Source organism: Triplophysa rosa, linkage group LG11, assembly GCF_024868665.1.
Source record: "Triplophysa rosa linkage group LG11, Trosa_1v2, whole genome shotgun sequence".
Lineage (NCBI taxonomy): Eukaryota > Metazoa > Chordata > Actinopteri > Cypriniformes > Nemacheilidae > Triplophysa > Triplophysa rosa.
In genome coordinates this window covers 18,681,699-18,694,359 of record NC_079900.1, presented here as the reverse complement: position 1 = coordinate 18,694,359, position 12,661 = coordinate 18,681,699, and positions in this window count along the sequence as shown.

The following is a 12,661-nucleotide window of genomic DNA, read 5'->3' as shown; positions in this document are numbered from 1 at the left end:
TGCTTTGTCCACACAAATGTTATTCAAACAGCACACATTTCAATGAATGAAAACTCTTACACATAGACAACAAATGAGTGGCCAGTCAAATTTAAAAGACTCCATGAATCCAACCAGCCAGAAAACAGCAAGATGCTTTCCTGAGACACTGACAAATGCAACGCTCTCACACACGCACGTGCACATTCACGCCTAATAAATTAACTTTCTAATTTCACAGTGACAAGTGGCGTAAACTTGACTAGCACACAGCTGGGAGCACTAGACCAAATGTTGACGCAAGCAGATGCCTTCGAGAAAATGCATTAGCTCATTCGCCCTGTTTTAATGTGAGATTCCAGAGTCATTTTCACCTCTAAAACAGACAGAATAGGCTACATTCTGACCGAGGCTTTTATGAGAGATGGACCTTTAAAGTCAGCCACAAAAACCACCTAACATGCACGCGCAAACTGTGTCATCTGGGGTGTGGGATCCTTTGAATGAATCCCAAATGACTCTCTCCCTATGCAGCCTCCTCATGGCTGATCACCTCTGACGCCCGCTGAGCAGTCATGCAGGCCCGGTGCATGATTCAGACAGAAATGAACGTTCTGCTCCATTTAACGCATACGCTTAAGCTCCCGATCCATGTACTTGGCATTCCTAAGTGACATCTATCATTCCATCTGAGCTCACCCACTTCCCGCAGTGACCTTCAGGGGACGAAACCTTCAAAGTTGCACAAGAACCCTTTACAAAGTTTAAATGCAAACAAACAAAAAATAAATAAATTAGTATTTTTTATTTTAGCTGACTGTGCATACGATGTGAATTGTACAAAAATGTATAATTGTTAAAAAAAGACATACTAAAACCCCTCCTCTAACCCCACCCCTAACATCGCTGGCACGAAATTAAATAGAACTAAAGCATACAAATACGACTGTACAAATTCGCATGAATTTGAATTCACAGTCGTATTTGTACAGTCGTATTTGTATGCTTTAGTTCTATTTAATTTCGTGCCAGCGAAATTCCTGAATTCCTCAAAATTCCTATTTACTCAGCTAACTTTATATTTTACGCTTGGAAAGTGTACACTATTGTGTTTTTAGAATGAAGAGGAGAATATCAGTGTTGTAGTCGAGACCAGCTCATTCGAGTCCGAGTCAAGTCCGAGTCCAGAGTAGGTCGAGTTCGAGTCAAGACTGAGTCCAGAGTAGGTCGAGTTCGAGTCAAGACCGAGTCCAGAGTAGGTCGAGTTTGAGTCAAGACCGTCCAGAGTAGGTCGAGTTCGAGTCAAGTCCGAGTCCAGAGTAGGTCGAGTTTGAGTCAAGTCCGAGTCCAGAGTAGGTCGAGTTTGAGTCAAGACCGCATCCAGAGTAGGTCGAGTTTGAGTCAAGACCGAATCCAGAGTAGGTCGAGTTTGAGTCAAGACCGAGTCCAGAGTAGGTTGAGTTTGAGTCAAGACCGAGTCCAGAGTAGGTCGAGTTCGAGTCAAGTCTGAGTCCAGAGAGGGTTGAGTCCGAGTCAAGTCCAAGTCCTAGGACAAGAGGTCTGAGACAAGACCTATAGAAATCTTCAAGAAAATGTTAAATGTTTGGTGGAAACAATAAAACTGGCACCGAGCTCATAGAGTGCTCAGTGCATTAAATACCATGGCATGTACACTGTGTTTTATTTACTTAGACTGATATTAGTTTAAAAATATTATTAGTTGAGGGTAAAAAAGGCCACATAGTCAGTGTTGTAAAGGTAATTTTATTACAATTATGACTTACCCCTGACCAAAGATATGTCCAAAAGATGTATTTTCTGCATCTTTCGATGTTGAAAAGTCATCCCTTTATTACGTTTTCTGAACGTTTACAGCTCCGGAGCAGGTTAGCCGTGTAGCCTAAGTTACCATGGCAACGAAACCCGCTCAAAACCAATCCACCTTCTTGAGCCCGAAAACTCGGAGTATGCTCAAACTAAACGCGAACTTACCTGGGTAATCATCGAAACCGGCTTCGTGATACAGGCCACTGATCTAAACCATGTTGTGTTTGTCTGGTTTTGTCAACTCAAAACTTATTATAAAAAAATTGCTTTATTTTAAAGCAAGAAAGAACAAACACAAGCTAATAAACTCTAAAACATCTGTAAGGCTCTAGCATGTAATGACTCTCCTAACCATTAATTGGCATCACCACTTCTGCATCATAATGCCTCTCCCAGCGTCAAAGTGGCCTCAGCTGCTACAGAGTTCATTGTGTCACTGCTCATTATGTTTATTAGCGACACCTGTGTTTGGGTCTATTTAAGCTTGCCTCTTTTATTCAGTTGTGTTCAGTCATGAGCTTTCTCTGGATGTGTAACCTCACATAAAAAGCGAAGTTTTGGGGTTTTTGGACGTTACCTGCCTATTGTTTCTTGTACTTTTTGGTCGAAGCTCGGCTCCCGTTTTGTTGTACTTTTTGGGATATCTAGTAAATCCTTTTTGTTCAAATCATCTAAGCCTCCTGCTTGTTACTCTTTTGCCTTTGGGTCCTACAGTTTTCTATCATCTTCACTTCTGTTAACCTCAAGACCCAAGTTCGATCCTAGCCCTGGGCACCCCTTACAACATCAGACAAATTATTGCAAAATGTATTGGGACACTGGTTGTTGTTACTTACTGTAAAACTCTTTAAAGGTCCAGTGTATGAAATTAAGCGGCATCTAGTGGCGAGATCGCAAATTGCAGCCAACGGCTTACCCCCTTCTGTTCCTAGCACTACGGTGGATGACACAGGACTAGGTCTACACCGGATGCGGCGTGACACGACAAGAGACAACAGAATGTATTAGAACACATTATAATTTAAAACTTTGTCCACAACGGATGTGGCACAACAATCCCATTAGAACAAGCCGAGTGTCGCATCCCGCCGCGTCCGGTGTAGACACGGTGTAAGATGTTGTCATGTTTTCACCTCTTTTTACGGAGAAGATAACATATTTACGAAACGCACTCTGAGCAGTTTGTCCGTTTATAGCAACTGTAGAAACAATATGACGAATTCCATGCAAGGGGAATAGAAATAGTTCATTCTAAGATAATAAAAACATAAGGCTTCATTATGTGAGGTCTTCATACACCTCTGAACACATAGTATTGCATAATATATTGCATTTCTGTCATTCCTCCAAAATATGACACACTGGACCTTTAACTTACTGAGAAAATGTTCAATAACATTTGCCCCCATGACCCTGATATTTTGTTATCTGATGCAATTTTTATGCATTTAAAATATGGCTTAATGGTTTAAACACCCTTTGAAGTACACTGAGGAGCAAACGTCTATGTACTCCATTTAGCCACAAAGTTCCTTGGCAGTTCGGACGTGCTAGAAAATAAAGGTTGTGTGAACATGAAGTGAAAAATCTTGTCATACTCTCAGATAGCAAGAGACCTTTTTTGGTATTGGGGCCACTGCAAATTATCCCCAGTCTGGTGCCCATGCTGTTTAATCCATCCATTAAAACACAGCAACAATGATGGATTACTAGTGTGAGATGTGAAAAGTAGAACCACCGAAATCACCCAAGCCGAATTCAGATGTGTAGGTGGTGCGAGTCAGGACCATAAAGACCCAGCAGACAAAGTTAGATGGAAGTCCCGTCCCCTCTTCACAACACCTTTTGAAGGATTAAGCCTTTGAGCATCCAAAAGTTTGCCTATAATGGAAGAGAAAGTGAGGATTACACAGATAAAATCACCTCTGGGGTGGCGCTCCTGGCCTCACCATACACTGAGGTGAGATACATGTCAATGCTCAGGGAGAGGAAGGGATTAATTGTCTGCTCCCTTCGGTGATGCAATAGTGTTTCACAACCAAAGCCCTGAGGGAGGAACAGAGGAGATTCAACCAGTCGCTATGCCTGCTGATAGGAATTTTTTTATGGATATGAGAAATGACAATAGGAACAGGAGGTTATTCATTAAGGTAATAGTGCAACCAAAAATCTGTCATGATTTACTGACTTTCATTTTTGGTCCACTTATGACTTTCTCGTGTGGCGCACAAAAGGATTTTTGAAAGCAGTCATTCTTTATCATGTATTTTTAATAAACAGCCAGTAAAACAAAGCCACTAACATAACAAACCCAGTGAATAATTCTTTCTCTATACTTCAAAAACAAATAGTGCTACATAGTATATATACAAAAGTGCAATGACAGAAACTTTTTATCCTTTCCTCACAAAAGTGGTACAAAGTCAGCCAGATGAGAGATTGTCAATTTGAGAAAGTACATTTCTCTTTTCTGTGCAATACATTTATGCATTTGGCAGACGCTACTTACAGTGCATTTAGTCTATACATGTCTTTTTATCAGTGTGTGTTTCCTGGGATCAATCCCACAACCTTGCGTTGTTAGCGCAATGCTCTACCAACTGAGCTACACAGGAACACCTTTAACATTACCAGACATCTCATCCGAGGCTGAGAGCAGAGATGGATAAACTATATTAAATGGGTAATGTTCCTTCTTTCAAGCCATTAGGATGATAAAGTAGCTCGACTTGATCGACTGTATCATCCACGGTGCATCTCAACGTGTGATGTCTATTAACCCCTTCTGCTAGTTTCCTAACAATGTAGAGCTTTTGCAAAGAAAGACAAATCTGAATCTGAAACCATATCTGAATTTGTTTGTTGGAGCAGCTGGCACTCTAACGTGATTACTCACAGCTCTTATTTCCATCAACGTTGGCATTGTGAGCTATAAGTGGACGCTGCTTCTATACGTCAAATAAAACGTTCACATGTAAAACGTACAAAAGACCCTCTCATGCCATAAAAGAAACAGCACGAAACATCCAGCGATGAGAAGAATTACGGGGTGGGGAATTGCACTGCTCGGCTAGGAAAATGTGCCGAGGAGTTTATGGATTTTGAGGTTGCCGTGGCAACAGCAGCAACCGTTCTTTGAAATAGCTTTGGAAGAAAACGTTGACAGTCTATTAAAAGCAGGGGGGGACTATAGGGAAAAAGTGCACGTCATTTTCCATGTTCTTCCTGACAAGAATCTCTGTGGGATTCATTCATCTAGACGGCACTCGAATACTTGTGACAGTAGTTTTAAATGTGTTGAATGATCCTAACATGAGTTGATCTGGCCTCTTCTCATTGTTCCCCCTCTTACAGCGCCATTATCTACCCTTTGCTAAAGTGTTATTAAGGTACAGAGAGACTATAAAATGAAGAATCTGTTCAACAGAGGAAATTACCATTCCCAATGTTCATTATGTAGCTGAAATTATTGCGTATTATTGCATATTCTCAGTTAGAGTATATCCCCGCACAGAGATCAGACTGTACAGCAAAGATGAAAAGCACCACATCCGGAAATATCCCAGAAAAGACAACAGCCATTCAGACCGTGGAGGAGAGAGAGAGAAGTGACATTATGTAAACAGACACTAGTGAAGCTAAGTGTGGTCGCCAAAGCAGTAGAAGTGACAAATCCTCAGCGGGGAGATGGAGACACAGCCCAATGGATCTGGCGGAACAATAGGGATGGCAGCAGTTTTCTCTCTATGGAAACATGCAGAACAAGAGAGATTACGGCAGAGCGGAGAGCACCCGATCAGACGGTGCCCACAAAAGCCTCCGTAATCAAAAAAGGCTTCACATGAGAATAAAGGTGCTCCTCTGAATCTTGACATGGTGATGATAGCCTCAGGCACAGGAAGGGCTTTCAATTATGTCCACAGGATTGATTTTGAAACCAACTTTGTTTATTTTCACAGAGAGTTCTGTTTGAACATCTCATGGCCACGAGACAACTCAGAATCTTTCATCTCTTCCGATTACTAAACCCTGAAACCAGTGCCGATCCTACACGTCTAGGGGCCCTATGCAAACCTTTGTGAGGGGCCCTTGTCAAAATAGTTAAAATTAGATAAGCATAACTGTAAACTATAAGAATTAAATTAATAAATCAATTAACACTTAAATGAATTAAAACTGACAGTAAGAACAATTAAGTATAAAATTAAATTCAAAATTTTTCAAATGTAAATAATCCTTTACCTAAAGTAACACATGGCTCTGGTGATTAACAAAAATAAAACATGATAAATAAAGTTTACTCAGGAAAGCTAAGCATACGAAAAACAAATCATTTATTCTCTAAATGTGATGACACAAAAATGACATATTACATCTAAAACGTTGTTAACACAAGTATGCAAATAAAATAACAATGAGCATTCTGTTCAGCTCATCGTGGCTGTGGTGAGATTCAAATGTAAGAACATTTGAGAGCAACGGTTTGTGACTGTTTTTTTATGTTTTTCTAACAAGCAATAACAAAGTGGCACAGTAAATTAAGAAACACAGTGGAGTGCATTATAGCTGAGATTCACATGAACATTGTACAGCTGGTTTTGTGACTGTAAGTCATTCCCTTTAAATGCTATTGAAGTTAGAATATTAATGTGTATGTAACTTTAGAGACGGTCCCTAAATTCACTATCGAACGTCCACAGTCAAACAAACGGCCAGTGGACAAATACTGAATTTGTAAATCTGCACTTGCATAATTTGGCAAAACTAAATAAGACTTTGAAATAGTACAAAAACATATGCCTTCTTGTTCTTTTGCTTCTCGTTTTTGCCGTTTTTTTCTGCTACAGACAGATAGCTTCGTTTTGAAGCCATGGCCATATGCAAAGACTGCCTGAGTATATCACAGTAATTAAATAAATGAAGTATTAAAAATAAATTTCCAAATGATTCCTGTAAAAAATGTAACGGGACACACCGAAGGCAAGTTGAATCCGCGTCTTGTGTATAGGAAGGATCGGCTCTGCCTGAAACACCCGAGGCCATTTTAAAAGACCAAAAATATGGGTCATTTAAGCACCATCAAAGCTTTGCTGGAATCAAAAACAACACAAACCCTGACTTTTGGGTTTGGTCAGAGGTCAAATTAGAAGTTAATTCATTCATTTCTGTTATTTTTCACATGTACATCATTGGGGACATGTACATCTCAACAGGGCATGAGGCTGGATCAGAAATATAATGAAAAAGTCAAATTAGGGTGTGTTCACATATGGCATGTTTGGTACGATTAAACGAACTCTGGTGCGATTGCTTTGTTAGTGCGGTTTATTTGTGTAAGTGTGAACGCTGCGACCCGAACCCTGGTGTGCACCAAACAAGCAGACCGAGACCGTAGAAAAGATGGGACTCGGTCCGCTTTCAAATGAACTCTGGCGCGGTTCGATTGAAATATGAACGCAACACGGACCAAAGGCATTGAACCGAACCAAAAACAGGAAGTGATAACAAGATACGACCCGAAAATCAAGTGATTTGGTAATATAAAAGGAGTGTTTATTAGATCTGTGCTTGCGCATGTAACGGAGGAATTCCTGGCACCGTTTTGACTGCTTTAAACACTTCATGAGGTCTTCGCGAGTTACCGGCTTGTTGAAAATACCCTCATATGCGCAGGCATACAATGAGCATGTAAGTATAACCAGCACACAGCATTGTTTTGGATGTCCGTTAAGTTCCGTTTTGAAATATAAATCGTAAAAGCTGTCCAATCACGTTGCGACTTTACACGTAAGCTGCTATAGGTTCAGTAATCTTTTGTTTCGCTGTTAAAATGCCAGTCTGAACGCCAAGCGAACCGGGACTAAATGATTTATTTTTATTTTTTGGTCCGGACCAAAAGAACCAAAAGAAACGAACTACAAATATGAACGCACCCTAAGAATACAGACTCAGAATGCTTGAGGTTCACACTGCATATTAGGTCATAATATCACTGACACTGGACAGCGTGTTCTTTTGAATCCCCTGAGGTTCTTTTCACTAAATTTAAAAGTTCACATTTCGCTATCGCATGCCTGGTCAGCGTGGGAATTCTGGTTTCAAGATAAAGTCGTAATTTTGCTGCCATTCTCCCACCATATAATGTTCACACAGCCCACTTCAAACGCTGATTCGAGACTAGAGTTTGTCCTGTAAAAGAAACAAGAGAAGGAATAAATACAACGATTCACATTATTACAGATGTAATGTAGATTTAGAAACTGTTTAAGAATGCTCGATAATTCCTGTTTACAAGCATGTGAACTGTATAGTGCCATATGGTGAAAGTAAGTATACTTACGCATACATATGTTTTTATTTTAGTTGTTTTATTTGATGTTTACCGTATACACATATTTATGAAAAACACTCTGAGCAGTTTGTCCGTGTCCAATGTCGGTCCTGGAGGGCCACTGTCCTGCAGAGTTTAGCTCCAACTTGGCTCAACACACCTGTTTGGAAGTTTCTAGTCTGCTTTGTGAGACCGTGATTAGCTGTTCAGGTGTGTTTGATTAGGGTTGAAGCTAAACTTTGCAGGACACCGGCCCTCCAGGACTGACTTTGGACACCCCTGGTTTAGGGCCACTGTAGAAACAACATGGCAAATTCCATGTAAAGGGACCCGTGGTGTATGTAGATAGAAATAGTTCATTCTAAGGTAATAAAAACATAACACTTCATTATGTGTCTTTATACACCACTGAAGACATTGTTATGTATATTATATTGCATTTCTGTCAAAAAATCACACATTGGACCTTTAAATTCCTTTTTGGACATTAGACCTCAGGGTCTGACTATAATAAATGGCACTGAGTTGAGCACTAAGCACTGTGTGGTCACTAAAACCTGTCTCATCATTTTAAAATAATTTAGATATGGATTCAAGTTGTTAACTCAGTGATTAATCTGTGTATTTCCAACAGATTGACACAGATTTGCAGGCACAATGATATGACATGATAGGTGGCCATTATTATATTGCTTGACAAGTCAGCAAAATATGGTTATTGCCTCCTCTCATTTCACACCTGAACATTATTCTATGGTTTCCCCATGACACATTTCGCTCATTTATGAAAAAAGCGTTATTATTTGATCCCATGTTTAATGTTTATTTGACATTTTTGTACATTCAGTTATTTTCTTATATACACGTGAAGGGACAGTTCTGCCTACCCTGGCTATGATAGAACAGTACAATATCTAAGCTTTCAAAGAGCAAACAGAAATTCAGCTCATCCTCATTTCTCCAACCTCTCTTTCTTGGCGTATATCTGTATGCTTGGCTGGGATCTTTTTTTGGGTCACCCTGCTCATGACAGGATGTGCATATTCCTCACGCAGCAGGCGCAGCCTAAAAGACAGGCTGAAAGATGGGTCTGCCATCAGGGCCATCAAATAATTCTGGCACTGTTGTTCTGCGAGTGCCCTTGAAATAAAAACTTTCAGCTGGCTCTTTGAAAGAAGCCGATTTTCTGATTCCCTGAGGTTCGGTTTTCCAGGACCACAAGAAAGCAGGTAACCTACTTCAAAGTACCCAAATGTTAAAGAAAACCTGTTACTGTGTTCAGGGTTTGTCAACTATCTTCTGTTTGTGACTCCATAAAACAGGTCAAATAAACTCACATTATAGACCAATTTGCAAAAATAGCTTCAAAGAGGTTCAATGTGGGTCATACCCTGCTGTTTTATTTTGAGCATCACTTCGATTCTGATGACTTTTCCCTGAATATTAATGGAAATGAAAAAGGGAGCGTGGCATAAAACATGTGCAGAGCACCACTCAAGGCATCTGTCAATTGTGGCCATGTCTCTTGTCGCTCTCTTCCTGCAGGGCCTCATTTCCCGCCATCAGACTTTGCCTTACGTGATTAAGTTTCCAATTACTGACTGTCTGCCAAGTTCCATTGGCTCCATCGAGCGGGTCTGCTTCGCTCTGCCTCTTCTGAGCAGCGTGTGGAGAGGCTAAAAGAGGAGGATGCTCTTGGATGCTAAAGCCAGGAGGTCAGGGTTTGGCTGGTTACCCCGGCTCTATTAGCCCCTGCTGGTAGATGCCATAAGTACAGTGTCTGGCAGAATAAAAGCAGCTTTCTTTGCAGACAGACATTTACAAGTAGCCGTGTTTTCTGATAAAATACATTTTTACAAGCAACGGTGTATTAAATTGTAATATACGTTTTGTTAGTATTTGATTGGGCTTTTTTAAACATGTAATGAACATACAGTATATACTTACCTGTCTGCTATCTTACAAGTCACATGTCAGGAACGTGAATAGGTATGTAACCATTATATAAATCTGAGCAAGCTGACAAAATATACTGTATGCTTTACATCCCGGACACGAGCACACCTTCATCCTTCAGAGAGAGCATCCAGCCTATGCTGTCATGTTTTGGAGAAGAGACGTTCGGGAATGAAAACGAAAGCATCAGCAGCAGGTCATCTATCATTTTAGTGACTGGGAACACTGCAGCACACAAGCTTAAAATAAACATACCTTATCGTTATCGTCCGCTGGTGTGGACACAAATATAGTTCAAGTTATCATTATAATTATTATGTGAACGGTCCTATCAGACAATCATTACAGAATATGTGAACATTAAGAATGAAGTTTTTTATTACATCTTTAAATAACCCACCCTTTGTAATAATTGTATTCCTTTCTTATTTGTTTCTTATTTATTTATTTAACATAAACGTTTTTCGTTTCGAGAATGGCTTTTAATTTCCTTGTCATTGCATAAATTTAATTGCGACAACAAAATATGTTATTGTAAGATAGGCTATCTAACCTAAAAATGTTTTTTACGTTTCTTATTTATTTTTTGCGTGATGTGTGCTGTGATTATTCGACTTGTAAGGTCTGTGTTTAATATAAGCAAATTTCATTGTAATGTGTTTATTAAGAAAGATAAAAATTTAATATGCCGTTATTTGTTCGTCTTTATAAAGTAAAACTTGCGTCTTGCCGCTGCCACGGTTCCTTTGACTCAGATAATCTCCGCTTGCGGTGTGGCCCAAGGTTTTCGTTGGGCCAAAAAACTCTAACTCTCTGAGTAAGCCCCGGCGAGGCACGCTTAGGCCCCGGAAGTGACTGCGGAAATGCAAATGGCCCTGGCACGCACTAGTGATATTTACCACTATCTGAGGAAACAGTGCAACGCAAAACAATGAGTGCGTTTACATGCACAGTCATACTCCGGTTATGCTTAATAATTTGATAACAAGTAAGGTCATGAAAACACGTAAAACAGTTTTCTTTTATCGGGGAAAGCTCATAAACGGCATAAGCAAAACCCACTCGGCAGAGGTATAGTTTTTTGCCCTCCGATTTCGAGCTGCCTGTAAACTCCTTTAACGGTTTGCTCTCAGTTTTGATTATGGGCGCATGTCTGACAGCGAAATAGTAAAAGTCCCAAAAGGAAGTAAGAGTAAAATAACGTATAAAAGTCCGCTCTCGAATCATGTAGTTGATGTAGAAAGGCCAAAATGAAAAACGATTGTTGCACATGCAGGTACTACGGACATGAGAAGAGATATAAAAATCCAGCTTCTGAACGTTTTCCCGAAGCATTTTTAATTACTAAACAGACTATCGACGGTGACGTCACTGCACGCGAGAAACCCGGCAAGTCTCAAACTTCCATGTAAACATGGTTTTATGAGTAGCCGGTTTATTACTGTGCATGTAAACACGTGAAAACAGGTTTCTTTTTTAGCTGATTTTTGTTGGATATCCGTTTATTTTGTGCATGTAAATGCACTCAATGTTTAAAAGAAACCTCAAGGTTGACTGTTTTATTGATACTCTTGTCAAGGAGAGGAGCTCAAACTACAGTTTTTTGTTGTTGTTTTGTTGAGATTTTTTTCATATTTATAGACACAACACTAGCTTCCTAATTCCTATGTTTACATGAACCCCCATAGTGCGATTATTGCCTTCAATTTAACAAAATTAAGCCCTAAAGGCCAAATAGTTAACAATATCAACTGTCTTAATTACAACAATTAACATTATCATGTTATTTCAGCCATACTTACTGTATCTCTAGAAAGTAATTTTACCTGTAACACCATTTAGATAAAACGATTAGCACAGCCTTTTATGCTTAACTTGATCAAGAAAAATAGTCCTAAAATATGATATAAATGTCATATAAACCATGTAACCAAATGTAACTTGTAAACACATTATTGCATTGTAACACTACTTTCATGTTTCAACAAAAATGAAAAGTAAATTGTTTGTGTTGCTTGAAAATGTATTGTTTTAATGAATGCTTTGCAGATAGAACCTTATAATTCTGAACAGAAAGTGATTTTTTTCAGAATCAGAAGGTTCTATCTGCGTTTGACCTGTTCCAAAAATCCCCATTTACAAATTTCAGAAAATGTTGCTATTGTACATGTAGAATACATTAAGGGTCTCTGTCTTTTTCACGTATGAAAGAGATTTGCTCCTTATAATATTTTTGCTATAAAATGCAAAAACTTTGAAGCTCAATATCTCAAAACTAAAAAAATTATACTTTAAACTAACTTAATTCAATTATGGACTGTGGTTCCACATAAAAGAAATATGTTATCTCTACTCAAATACTTATTTATAATAAACGGAACTGAATTGAGTCAACTTAAAGGCGGGGTGTCCGATTTCTCTTCAGATAACCAAAACAAACACACCCCTACCCCCATCTTTCGCTTTCGTCAGCACTCGGCTCGGCTAATGTCCGTCCTGTGCACTGTGCACCTTACTGCTGATTGGCTACAAGGTTGTTTTGGTACTCGGCCCAACTCAGTTGTCTAA